The sequence below is a fragment of the Triturus cristatus genome, chromosome 4_1 (assembly GCF_964204655.1).
Source record: "Triturus cristatus chromosome 4_1, aTriCri1.1, whole genome shotgun sequence".
NCBI lineage: Eukaryota > Metazoa > Chordata > Amphibia > Caudata > Salamandridae > Triturus > Triturus cristatus.
The window spans coordinates 1,014,197,626-1,014,210,882 of NC_140585.1; the positions used below are offsets into that span (position 1 = coordinate 1,014,197,626).

Sequence of the window (13,257 nt, forward strand, 5' to 3'; positions counted from 1 at the left end):
TTGGCCCTTGCCTGACGCAGGTACTTGGCCCACCCACATGAGTGAAGTACCATTTATATCGGATGGATGGCAGCAAAATTGTGGGTTTTCTGATACCAGAAGTTTATGACACAGTAACGAAAGGAAACTGTGTGACTATAGTCACATTTTGAGGTTTGCATGGCATTGTGAGTAAAAAAAATGTTGTTAGGGTCCATGAGAGGCACACCACCCATTACTCGCCATTTTATTTGTTCACACAAATATCAAAAGTTGGTAGATGTTCCCTAGAGACAAATTACAACTTTGCACAGAAAGACAGACAAGACAAATATGACTGCCTATCCATCTGTTCCTCAAGTACACACACATACTGGTTGGATTTGGCACAAGGGTAAGTGAAAGGTTCAAAATGTATATTTTATTAAAAAGAAATTTCACAAAAAGGAAATGCACTGTTAATTAAAAAGTTAAAAGCCTGAACCAATGACTCGCAGCTCGTGAGCAAGGCACCAACCACTTTACAGGCCTTTCACGCACCTTTCATACTCCACACACACATGTCCGCCACCAGCTGCGGGCCCAGCACATTATAACACTAACATCAACAGATAATGTAGAGTCTATGTACACCCTGGCAGAGAAAGACAGAAAAGACAAATATTACTTCATAACTAACTATTCCTTAAGTACACATGCATATTGATTGGATTTGGCACAAGGGTGAGTGAAGGTTCAGAGCGTAAATTTCATTAACAATAGATTACCCAAAAAGGAAATGCACTGTTAATATTTAAAATGTTTTAAAAACCTGAACCAAGGACTCGCAGGTTGTGCGCTGTAAAGCCAAGGCAAGGCACCAACCTTTTTACAGGCCATTCACACACCTTTCATACATGACACACACAAGACCATTCGCACCGCCAGTCGTGGGCCCAGCACATTACAACATTCACATCAACAGACAGCGCCATTTTCGGGCCCATCACTTTCATGCGCCCTCATGACTGACACCTAAATTACACCGGCTGGCGGTTGACATAGTGTTTTCAGTGGCGTTTGGCTAGCAGTGTGTGTAATGACCAGCAGCAAGTCACTTCTCACACACCGCCAGCCAAATGCCAGCCCACGCACACTTATAAAGGAGAAACAGTGGTTCCAGTGGAATAATACACTCTGTATTAATAATAGTATGCGCAATCACTGTATGAAGGGCTTAATTGATGTCAGAGGGGGAGAAAACCGATAGTACAGTATATCACAGTAATCATTTTATATTTTAAAGAAGGAATGGAATATATAACTGGAAAAGACACATTTTTGCGAGGTGTCCCAAGTGAAAACAGGAACCTAAAACATTAGTGAGAATTGTGACGATATTCATAAGGTTTCCATGATTACATACAAAGTCTACCATTAACAAATATATACAGTGTGAGCAGAAGCTATATACAGTGATATGCGCTGAGTAAGGGTTCGCTTATTCTTTGTGTCGACAACGTTTCGACCCTATACGTGTTGCGGGGTCTCATCAGGACTAAGGAATGTAGGGACATCTAGGGAAAGAAGGATAGAGTAAGCATGTGGCCCATTTACCGGCATAAATGCGACAAATATGAGAGGGTTATGTAAGAATGGATGGTACCTGGTGTTTCAGTTGCGCAGCCACGTGAAGAGTGTGGGAAAGTAACCACTCTAGGTGATGACGTACTTACCCCAATTGTGAGTGGGGGAAGGGCCGGCACTCTGAGGATAAGACAGGGCTAGACATGTAGTTAATAGTACCCTCCAGTGATAATGCAATGATGCAGTGTGGCTGACCTCTGTGGAAGAAGGGCACATTATAAGGCAGATTCAGGGGCTATTCTGGCAAATGAATGTAGAAGAGAGCCTATAGCATTTACCTGAATAACAATGTACTGAGCTATGGATGAACTCCAATGTTGTCTTATCGTTTTTAAGTAGAGCTGTGATCTGTAGGAGTAAAGCAGAGCGTGGTAATGAGCTATCAAGTGGTGCCTTAATAACCACTGTGAATGGTCTGTGTGTTGAAAAGCTCTTACCTAATTGCAATTGAAGCGCTTTCACAATTTAGATGAAGCGTTTTAAGGCAAGCGTTCGTACTGCTGCCCCAATTTCCTCGTGAAACAGGATCCTGTAAGGACAGGAATCAGGCATGAGTACAAAGTGTGTTACCGCATTCATCACGGGAGATATCCCTTATTTGTCCGTGCTTACCGAGAGTTGTTGTGCAGAATCTAAACGTGTGTGTCGATACACTGCATGGGGAGCAAAGCAGCAGGCGTCCACTATGCTGACTGGTCTGATGACAGTGAGCGGCTGGGATCACCGCCATTATATGCGCAGTTACTAACCGAGAACCGGAATGACCCGGAACGGTGTCATCCGATTTGTGGGAACCGCAGAACGTGAAAAAAGACGTCTAGAGTGAGGGTGACATAAAAAGTATAGTGAATGCAGTTTAAAAGGCGTGGCACAATGCGGACTGGGTGAGGTTTCAGAGTACTAAATACATCTGTATATTCATTAATAGAGAGGCACACATTTATTGTATGCAATATGAGGGAGGCACAGTATTCTTGTGTGCATGCAGGTCTGCGAGTCTTTTAACCAAGTGATTAGTAGAGGCGATGTTACCTCGGGCAATAATGAGATGATTTGCCATCTGGGTGACATGCATGGCGAATTCAGTATTTACACAGTTAGTGTATATAGAACCTGCTGGATCATTACGGTCTTCTACATATGTTACAAGGGGCAATAATAAAGTAACTCCCATCTGGGTGAAAGCGCATGGCGATTATAATGTTAAGACACTATTTTTACATTACTGCTTAAATTCATTAGCATTGTGCATCGAACAACTTCCGAGTGTTATTTTGAAAAAAATGTGTTATACACTGGGGCACTAGGGCAATGATGAAATCGGCCTGAGAATGTTCAGGTACCATAAAGACTACGCACGGCGATTCGTATGACTAAAACAATTATTCTCGGGACTCCATAGGATACATGCAAGTGTGTTCACATCACTGGTGATTTACATCTTGTAGCCATAATCGTATTACTGCTTTAGTTATAAGATTAATCGTAAATAATTGCAGGTCGCCGAAGATATGGTGATAAACATTTCAGTGAAATAACTCATTGCCCATTGTTTCTCCTTTATAACTATACAGACCAGGCAGTACACTCGGTTGCTGCCAAAAATTCTTTTGAGTGTGATACAATCTGAAACATGTGGGCGCACACAGCCTGGGATTTTAAAGACAATCATCACAGTGCATACGACTCTCCTTCCTCATGCCTCTTCACAAACAGACCCTACATCTCTTACTAGGATTGTTTTTTTGGGGTGTGGGAGGAATTAAATCGGCAAAGTGGCGATCTTTCAATCTAGCTACACCCTCCACCACTCCAGCTCTTGGAACACTTGCCTGTTGCACCACAACAACGCTGCCCACAGACTCCTGGAGCTGAAAAAAGTCATCCTTGATGCTGGTGAACAATCCTTGAACACAACAAAAGCATTAAAAGGTGCTAAATTGAAGAGATGGATGGTCAACTTCTTATACCAAATGTAAGCCTTACGAAAAGCAGTGGAAGGTTCCAACCTCTGATCTACACTATCGAGACCACTTATGTGCCTATTGTAGTCTACAATGGACACAGGTTTGCGCACTTCATCAACCTGACTCCAAACAGTCACAGTTGAAGTACTTTATCATGGATGGTAGTCAGCATGTACACATCCCTCCTGTCCAAAAATTCACATCTATCAATTCGTCATTATGCAAGGCACTGCATTGTCCCCTCTGAAGCTTTTTGCGAACAAGCTCTTTTGAGTAACCTTTACTGTTAGAGCTGACTGTGCCACTAGCAAGAGTGTCCACTTTGAACAATTCTTTAAATAATTACACAGCAGTGTAGAAGTTATCTAGGTACAAATGATGACCTTTCTTGAAAAGTTCTCTATCAAGTTCCACACAATTTTCTCTGAAACTCCTAAAGTGGACGGACAACCAGGGGTGTCAATAGTGGAATCTCTACCACTGTACTCCCGGAAATTATAGACACATCCGGTCCTACTCTCAAATAAGATATACAGTTTCATTCCATAACATGCCCTCTTGCTAGGAAGGTACTGCCTAAAAACCAAACGGCCATTGAACAGGACCATAGACTCATCAACAGCTATTTCTTTCCCTGGAGTATAGATCTCTGAAAATCTATCTACAAAGTGATCAGTGACAGGCCAAATCTCAAAAAGATGGTCACAGTCAGGGTGATCTTGTGGCAACTCCGAAGGATTATCAACAAAATGCAGCATCCAAAGCAAAAGTAAATACCGATCATGACTCATAATTGCAGGAAATATGGCCGTTGCCATCAAGGGACTGGTAGACCAATATGAAGCCAGGGACAGCTTACTTATCATGCCCATAAAAAAAGTTAAACCCCAAAACTTCTTCATCTCATCCAGATTTGTGGCAGTCCACCGGGTAGCTCTAGAACGGGGCCTAAGTCTGGCACTGTTGTCCCTCAAATACTGTCCAGCAGACAAATTAGCCTGCTCAACAATCCCAGCCACAAATATATCATCCATAAACAACTGAAAAAACTGTATAGGCAAACATTTCACAATTCACTCTACACCCTGCATCACCACTAAAGGCAGGCAACACCGGCTGCACCATGTTTGGAACAACCTAGAGTCCAGCACTTCCAAGGGATTCCTTGCAGTCCCAGGCTGAAATCCAGATGCCTCTTGCTGCACCATCGACACATCAGTGTCCTCCTCTAAAACAGGCACTTCATCCGCACTGGGAATAGCTTCATCATCAGATGATTTCTCTGAGACAGAAAACTCACTAACAAAATCTTGCACTTCCTTCTCTCCCTCAGACGCACCGTCAGTCTCATAATCATTATCAGAGGAAGATTCAAAAAGTATACCACCCACCTGCTGAGCAGTAATTCTACAGCTAGCCATAATCCTTACTAATAAGAGTAACTTATCGAACAAGTCAACAACAACAAACACTTTGTAAAATAAGTAATAAAATGTGGCTTTATCACAAAGACCTATATACTCTAAAACGATACCACTCACTTTCCAGAAACAGCTAGACTCACCACTACCTACTCTGCACAGACACAGCATGGACCAACAATATCCCACTAAAAAAAAGAAAAGAAAATTGCACATAAGACAACGCAATACACATTGTGCACTAATCCAAAAACAATTTCACTCTAAAAACACAAACTAAATATGCTGTTATTATGACACCACTTACTAAAAACTCATTTGTGCATGACAATAATACACATTTGGAGTAAACACAACAAAAAAAATATCTTACTAAATTTATGCAACTATGCAGACTGCAGATCAACCACTGCCGAAACCGCAAACAAGAATCAAAAGCTTGGCACTAGAATAAAATGGAGAATAAAAACATTACAATCACATATGCAAATAATGCACCAGTCCACACACAATCTACCAGCCAGGCTGGGGGGCAGGTGGGCCTAAAAGCATACGGACGATCTGAGAAACAGCCAAAATATTAACCCCCATAAAAGGGGAGCGACGCTTGCCCAAGAAGTCACTCCCCAAGCGCAACATTTAAAAAAAAAAAAAACTGTTGGCTAGTGGCTTCTGCCCCACTTGGGGACAGATGGTCCTAAAAACATGTGGCCGGTCTGCATGGGGCTGCTCCCCAACAACAACAAAAAATCCCTGGTGTTTAATGGCTTCTGCCACCTTTGGGAGCAGATGGGCCTAAAAACATAAGGCTGATCTGATCCCAAGGGGGGCAGAAACGGACAAAATATTCACCCCATGCCCAACATAAAAAAACTGAAATCCCTGATGGCCTAGTGGGGCACACAAAACAAAAAAAAAATCAGCAGAAACAGCCAAAGGGGCTGCTCCCCGCAAACATTAAAATAATGAAAAATCAAAAAAATACTTGGTGTCTAGTGGGCAAACTTACCTCCTCTCTCTAGGACCCGCTGGAAGCAAGTTGCTTCCAGCGCGTCAGGTTGCATCTAATGACGTGGAGAGGGCGGGGGGGGGGGCTGCCTCTTTTTGGTGGCAATACCTTCTGCCAGGAGGGTGAGCGAATTGCAGGCTCTGTTATCCAGGCCCCCTTAACTTACCTTCTTCCCATATAAGTTGGTGCTTTGCACTAAGGGCTCTTACTTGCCGAAAGTAGTAACGCCATTCCACGTGCGGCAATCTCTCACCTTGCCCAATTTCTATGCTCCTCGACACCCCTCTAAAGAGGAGGTGGACCTCCACCTTCTTGACCCAAAAAGAACGTTGTCGTTCTTCCTTGACTGCACTAAAGAGTTCTGTGTGGACAACCAATTCTCCATGGGGTACAGTTTATCAAAAAAAGGTTGACTGCAGAAGAGAACTATCTCACGATGGGTTGTCCTCTGCATCAAAATTTGCTACACTCTGGCCAAGAATCTGCCTCCTGAAAACTTAAGAGCTCATTCTACCAGTGCTAAAGCTGCGACCACAGAGTTGCAACATGGTGTTCAGTCCTTGACATTTGTCAGGCTGCAACATGGGCATCACTGCACGCGTTCACTAAGCACTACTGCCTGGAAAGTCAAGTCAGCAGGGACGGCCTTTTTGGCCGCTCTGTCCTGCAGGACTTCCTGCTCTATACTTGTCCGCAGTCCTTCCTCTGTAGATGGTATTGTTGTGGTAGCTGTTCTAAAGTAAGGAATCTGCAACTAGACATAATCTAGCTGCAGATTCCTTACTGACCTACTCATCCCCCCCCGCACTGTGGACAGGTTTATATGGTCAGGGCTGATCCCCTTCCGGGCCCTATTTATCCTAAACACACCACTGTCAGTGCACTTCATGTCTCCGAGCTCCTGGCATGGAAAGTCGCGAAAAGTAACATACATCAGCGTGCCGAGGTGACGCAGATGTCACTTCCGGCGTGACCGACGTCATGCGGAGCCGACCAACGCTACCTACCGGCTTCTAGGGTATCGCTCATGCAAAAGTCTTCCGGATCCAGGCTAATGCTGATGCCTGGGAAATTCGAAGGTATTGAATCTGCGGCTAGATTATGTGTCCACCAGATAAGGTGTTACTGACGGTAAGTAACTTGCCCTTCTAAACTCCATATCTTGTGCTCATTTTGGTAATACGTAGGTTTCCTTGATACCACTTTTTCGTTCTTTATATTTTACTAAATGAATTGCTATATACCCGGTACACAATGAAAAACCTTTGCTAGGTGCAGCTTAGTTATTGGCTCGGGGTACCTCAAGTTCTTGTTTAACCTACAAGCCCTATAATTCCCCACAACCAGAAGGGACCAGTGGACGTAATGGTATATTGCTTTCGAAAATCTGCCATACGTAGAAAAAGTTACTAATGGAAATGTAGACACACACAGCTATTTTTTTCAACTGAATTTCAATATTTTTTTTTATTTCAACTGCTACTTTGTATAGGAAAACCTTGAAGGATCTACAAAAATGATCTGTTGCGGAGTTCAGAAATGTGTCTACTTATCAGAAATGTATAGCTTTCTGGGATCCACCATGGGTTTTACACTGGTTTCCACCACTAACGGGAAGGCGGTTGAAAGCACAAAAATATAGTAAGAATGGTCTATACCAAAACTATGTTGAAAAATTTGGTTTTCTGATTCAAGTCTGCCTGTTCTTGAAAGCTGGGAAGATTGTGATTTTAGCACCACCATCTCTTTGCTGATGCCCCAGGATGTATGTTGGGAAAAAATGACGCAACTTTGGCATGGATACCATATGTGGACAAAAAGTTATGGGGGGTCTAAGCTCGAACTACCCCAAATGGCCCAAAAAAAGCGCAGGGGGGGGAAAGACTCTAAGCAAAGGGGTTAAGTTACTTCTAACTATCTTGGATAGTTATTGTGGTGTGTTCAGAGAAATCTGAACTTTGCTTTTTAGGAAAAGACCTTCTATATGAATAATGACTAATTTGTCCTTTTTCCTGGTGGCTTTTAGAGTGCAAAGATTCATTGCGGTTTTATTGCTCACTATTTTCGTTCTAACTTTGTGATAGAGACTTCAAACCAGAGATTTCTCACCTTAGAATATTCCCCAGGTGTCAGACTGTATCCAGAAAATCTTCAGCAATACCTCTAGGCGCCAGTAGGTGGCGTCAATCGGCTCCGCATTGGAAATCACATTGCGGTGCCCATTTATGCGCCACCCTGGTGCTCTGACATCAGTTCCTTTCTTTCCATGCCAACAGCGCGGATCCGAAGGGCTACCTCAGTCATTTTTTTACTGTTTTTTTTTACTTTTTGTCCAACTTTTTTTGAGCAGTAGTTACCCAGTGTGCTAGGGATATATCTTGTTACAAACTTACGAGTTTTAATCCTTGTGGGAATGGCACAGAAAAATGTCTGTGTCTGATCCCCACTTGGTCTGTCTTTGGTGCCTGTGGTTGGATTACAACCCCAAAGCCTGCACCGAGGGGAAGTCAGTGCACCACAAGGCAGTCTGCAAGTGGGTAATGAAGCTCCAGGCGGCGCAGCGGAAGAATGCTCTGCGTCGTTCCTAGCCGATTGGAGAGCTCAGGGCCACTCTCAGAACCACTCGGGTCCACTCTCAGAGCCACTCACTCCGGCGGTCGTCTTCTACCTCCAAAACTTCTTCGCAGTCGGGTAAGTCTAAGAAGCACTCAAAACGATCTTAGGCTTTTTCATCCAAACGGCGTGCGTCGAGGCCCCACTTACGCACTACTCCGAGTTTCCCAGAGCTGGAACAACCCCTGCCCAACTCCAAGACTTCTAGACACACAGGGTAGGGTTTCAACACTTGTGGTAGGTACGGCGCCCACAGTAAGTGTGCGTGTTGTATATCTTAAGTCCTCGCGAGACAGTACTACAGGAAGAGGTTAACCCTGAACCCCCTGAGTAATTGACCAACGGTCATAGAAAATAGCAACAAGCCTGTGCACACGTACAGTATCAACACAATTTTGCATATATCAATTGAAACTTTAGACAAACCGGTTTCCTGACTCCTCGGTCATGGGGCGCACAGCGTACTCCCTGCAGCAGTGAAGCCTCCACACCCAGCTCCACCCTACAGTCCCAGACTGAGGACCATAGCAATCCTAGAATTCTATATAGCAAAGTAGATTATCTTCCCTGCACCGGCTGGGACGGAATTACAACCGGCCTAGAGTGAAGCCTCCAGATCCGGCGCCTCTCAAAGTCCCCTACCTCGGACTTTGTAGTTCTTTGACTTCCTACTTAACTACGCCAGCCAGGACGGAAGTATAACCGGCAGAGAGATTAATGGCCATATTCACTTGCCAGAAACCCTAAAGAAGTCGTGGGATACTTCCCCAGACGAAACACGTGTTTTGGAATAAAAAAGAAAGAAAGAAAACAGCACTTATGACTCTTCCTCTAAAGTTTCACTTGATAGATATTCGAAATTCTGTTGATACTGTATACGTGTGCACAGGTTTGTTGCTATCAACTCCAAGACTTTTATGACGCCATACATGCCATCTTTGGGCACCGACTCACTCTGATTTGCCTTTGGACACCACAGAGCTCAGAGGTGCCTCTGCTGGGTTGCCACTAACAGGTTCACTGCCGACACCAGTTGGGCCCTTTGGATCCACCCCGATATCCGGTCTGACGCCGACACAGGTGCCTCCAACCATTCCAGCTCCAGTACTCCTGAAGCAGTCCATGACACTGCCGGTGCCGGGACCAACTAGCCTATCCTGATCTCTGACACAAAGAAGGTGCAACCCTGACGCCGTTCAAAGTGGACACAAGCCAGGCCGTATCAACCCTGGGCTTGCCTCCCTTGGACAGGCCCTGCCTATCTGATGGGGGGATACGTTTATGGATTTATAAAGCGCATGGCTGCCCGAAGGCTTCCCAGCGCTGAGGAGAAGGTGCAGTCAGGGTGAAGAAGTTGCCATGGAAAGAGCCATGTTTTGAGTTTTTTCCTAAATACCAGTTCATCTGTTAGCATTCACATTATTTTAGGTAGGCAATTCCAAAGACTAGGAACCAGATGTGAAACAGATCTTCCTCTCCATCTTGATCTCTTTATTCTTGTCCTTTTCATGAACAGATCTGATGAGGATCTTAGAGATCTACCCGGAACATAAGGAGCTACAAGCTTTCTTATTAAGGGCGGGCCTTTGTTATTCATGGCTCTGTGGGCAATACAAAGTGATTTAAATGTTATCCTGGCTTGGATCGGTAGCCAGTGCAGTAAGTAAGAGGTGTATCAACCCTTTGAGGAAGATAACCCCTACCGGGAAGAAAACTGGTATGAAGAGCTGTATAATGCCACTGGCCTGGATACCTCCCCAGACTCCGACATGCTTTCTAAGAGCTCCATTTCAGATGAAGGTGCATCTTTTGCTACTGTGATGCATAGGGCAGCGGAGGTCCTTGACCTACAACTGCCAGCCGTCAAGGTAAAGTCCAACGTCTTGATATAGGTGCTTCATCAGGGGTAAGCTCTGCCGAGCCATTCCTCCTCTTTATGGGGGCCTTACAGATGTTCTCTTTGGGGCCGGGCAAAACTTTGCACCAGGGCCCCTGTGCACCACTTGGTTGTCAGTTGCCATCGTCCCGCCCCAGGAGACCCAGGCTTCTCCCACCTTCCCTCCCCTAAGAGCCGGGTGGTGCAGGCTTCAACAGCGAAGGTCATCCCAAGCGTATTCCCTGCCACACCACTGGATAGGGAATTCAAGAGGCTGGTTACTTTCGGGAAGGTAATCTTCTCTTTCATCAGCTTGACATTCTGGTCAATGAACACCGCATATCTCTTGGGCCGATATTCCCATGCTCCATGGGACTTAGTTGGGGCAGCTGCTGATCTGCTCTCTGAAGAGGGCTTAACCAGGCATTGGTGGCTGGTCAGAATGCAGTTATGTTCACCATCAGGTGTGGACTAGACCTCACAAACTCCCTAGGCAGGGCCATGGCCTCTACAGTGGCACTTCTCACCATGCCTGGTTGCAGTCCACTGAGTTTTCAAGGGATGTCCAATCATCCTTGATTGACATGCCCTTCGATGCCACCTGCCTATTTGGCAACAAAGCTGTCACGGCACTCAAGCGTTTTTCGTGAAAGCCCGGTAACTGGAAGCCCTGGGCCTCTCTTGCTTCCTGACCACGGCAAGAGTCTTTTCATACCTTCTGTGGTGGTGGCCTGGGCTCCACAATACCAACCTTATACCCCAGGCCAGCATGCTTACCTCCTTTTTTGTGGCTGCGGTCGGTAAATACCACAGAGGACGTGGGAGCCCTGCCTAGCGAACTGTCCAGTCCCCCTTCCCTCCTGCTGCCTCAGCCTCCAGGCCACTTTAGTGAGATCTCCACCAGCACAAGCACCCTGTTGACGGCAGGATCGGGCACCACATGTCCCAATGGAGCAAAATAACCTCCGACAAGGCGTGCTCCTTATTATGCAGGGGGATTATGCCACTATCCCTATAACGGCTGTCAGTGGACAATTTCCCCTTGATCCATCAGGAAGGGAAGGCTCTTCAGTGCCTTCAGGAGCCATTGAGAGGATGCCAGAACCAGAGGTCTGTTATGGTTGTTACTCCCACTACTTTCTGGTGCAAAATAGGACAAACGCCTCCATCCTATACTAGATCTGTGCCCCTTCAAAGTCTTTCTGCAGAAAGAGAACTTCAGAATGCTCACTTTGGCTCAGATTATGTGTGCCCGTGACCCTTGACACTGGATGGTAGTGTTGGACTCTACATCCCCCTCCTGCAAGCTCACAAGAACTTTGATCTTTCTCTCAAGGTCTGCCATCCTGTCAGCCAAGTGTCCCTCAACAAAAACTGTATATGCCTGCCATCTGGACAAATTTGTGGCTTGGTGCTCCTCACAACAGATGGACCCCTCTTTCTGCATCTCCCTTTGAGGTGCTTCTGTTTTTGGTCTCTTTAGCCCAGCAAGGCCTTGCTCTGGGCAGAGTTATTTGTTACTTCTTGGCTATTTCGGGTTTTCTGTGGTTGCCAGGTCAACCCTCCCTGCTCACGTCATTGGTTGTGACGCATTTTCTAAAGGGGTTTCAAGATTTGTTCCCTCCTAACCCTTTTTTTATACCCCACTGGGATTTCATTTTGACATACCTCTTGTGTTCTCCCTTGCACAGCTTGTCTTTGAGCCTGGTGACAATCAAGGGAGTCTTGCAAGTGGCCAGAAGGGTCAGCGAGCTTGAACATCTGTCTATTCACCCTCTGTACACCAGCTTTTACCCGATCAAACCGGTTGTGCCTCTTTTCTGCTAAAGGTGGTCACTCCCTTTCATTTCGGCCAGAAAATGAGGCTCCCTACATTTTTCATCCTTCGAAGGAGAAGGAGAGACACCACCACCTGGGCCCAAAGAGAACTTACAGTGATCACGCCACAGACCATCGGGTGGACGAACAGCTCTTCATTGGGTTCTCTGGAGCGAAAAGAAATAAGGTGGTACAGAAAGGAACTATCTCTTGATGGATGGCACTGTGCTTCAAGATGTGCTACGCATTGGCTAAAAGCAGCCTCCGGAGAGCTTCTGGGCCCATTCCACCAGGAAGCACCTAAGGTACTAGTCCTGGAGTTGGGCAGTTTGCCTGTTTGAGCCACATCGCAGACCCACCACTAAAGAGGTATTATTTTGGTATCTATTCTAAGGTGAGGAATCTGCAGTTAGAAGTCTCTGTTAGAAGAACAAGTTACTTACCTTTGGTAACACCTTTTTTGGTAGAGAGTCTTTCCAGCCACAAATTTCTCAGTGACCCTCCGATCCTCCACGTTCTACAAATTGAGCATTTCACCTAAAAGATCCCAAAGGATGCTGAACACTGGTCAAACATTTATTCTGACATGGCTCTGCGTTGTTAATGCGAAAATAGTCACACAAGAAAATGATGTCTGCGCCGAGGTGGAACAGACAGAGCAGATCGATGTCACCTACTGGTGCGTAGAGGTACTGCTCAAGATTTCGTGGATCCAGTCTGAAGCCTGAGAAATATTCTAAGGTGAGGAATCTGCAATTAGATAGTTTATACTTGAACAAACGTTACTGTGGGTAAGTAACTTGTTCTTCAAAACTTTCTTTGTTTGACGAAGAGTTCGAACGAAAAGAATCATGGTTTCTCTTTATTTGAAGAAGAGGTTAACAGAGAACCATAATTTATAAAACTATGGTGAAAATTGTCCTTGCTTTAGTGATGCTATTTATCCTT

At 45.3% G+C, this 13,257-nt stretch overlaps 1 protein-coding gene across 2 annotated transcripts in view; it reads left to right on the forward strand.

The window, feature by feature from the left end:
* The window catches only part of MOV10L1 (Mov10 like RNA helicase 1), a 772,466-nt gene that overhangs the window by 511,478 nt on the left and 247,731 nt on the right, over positions 1-13,257 (forward strand). The gene's annotated exons all lie outside the window — the stretch shown is intronic.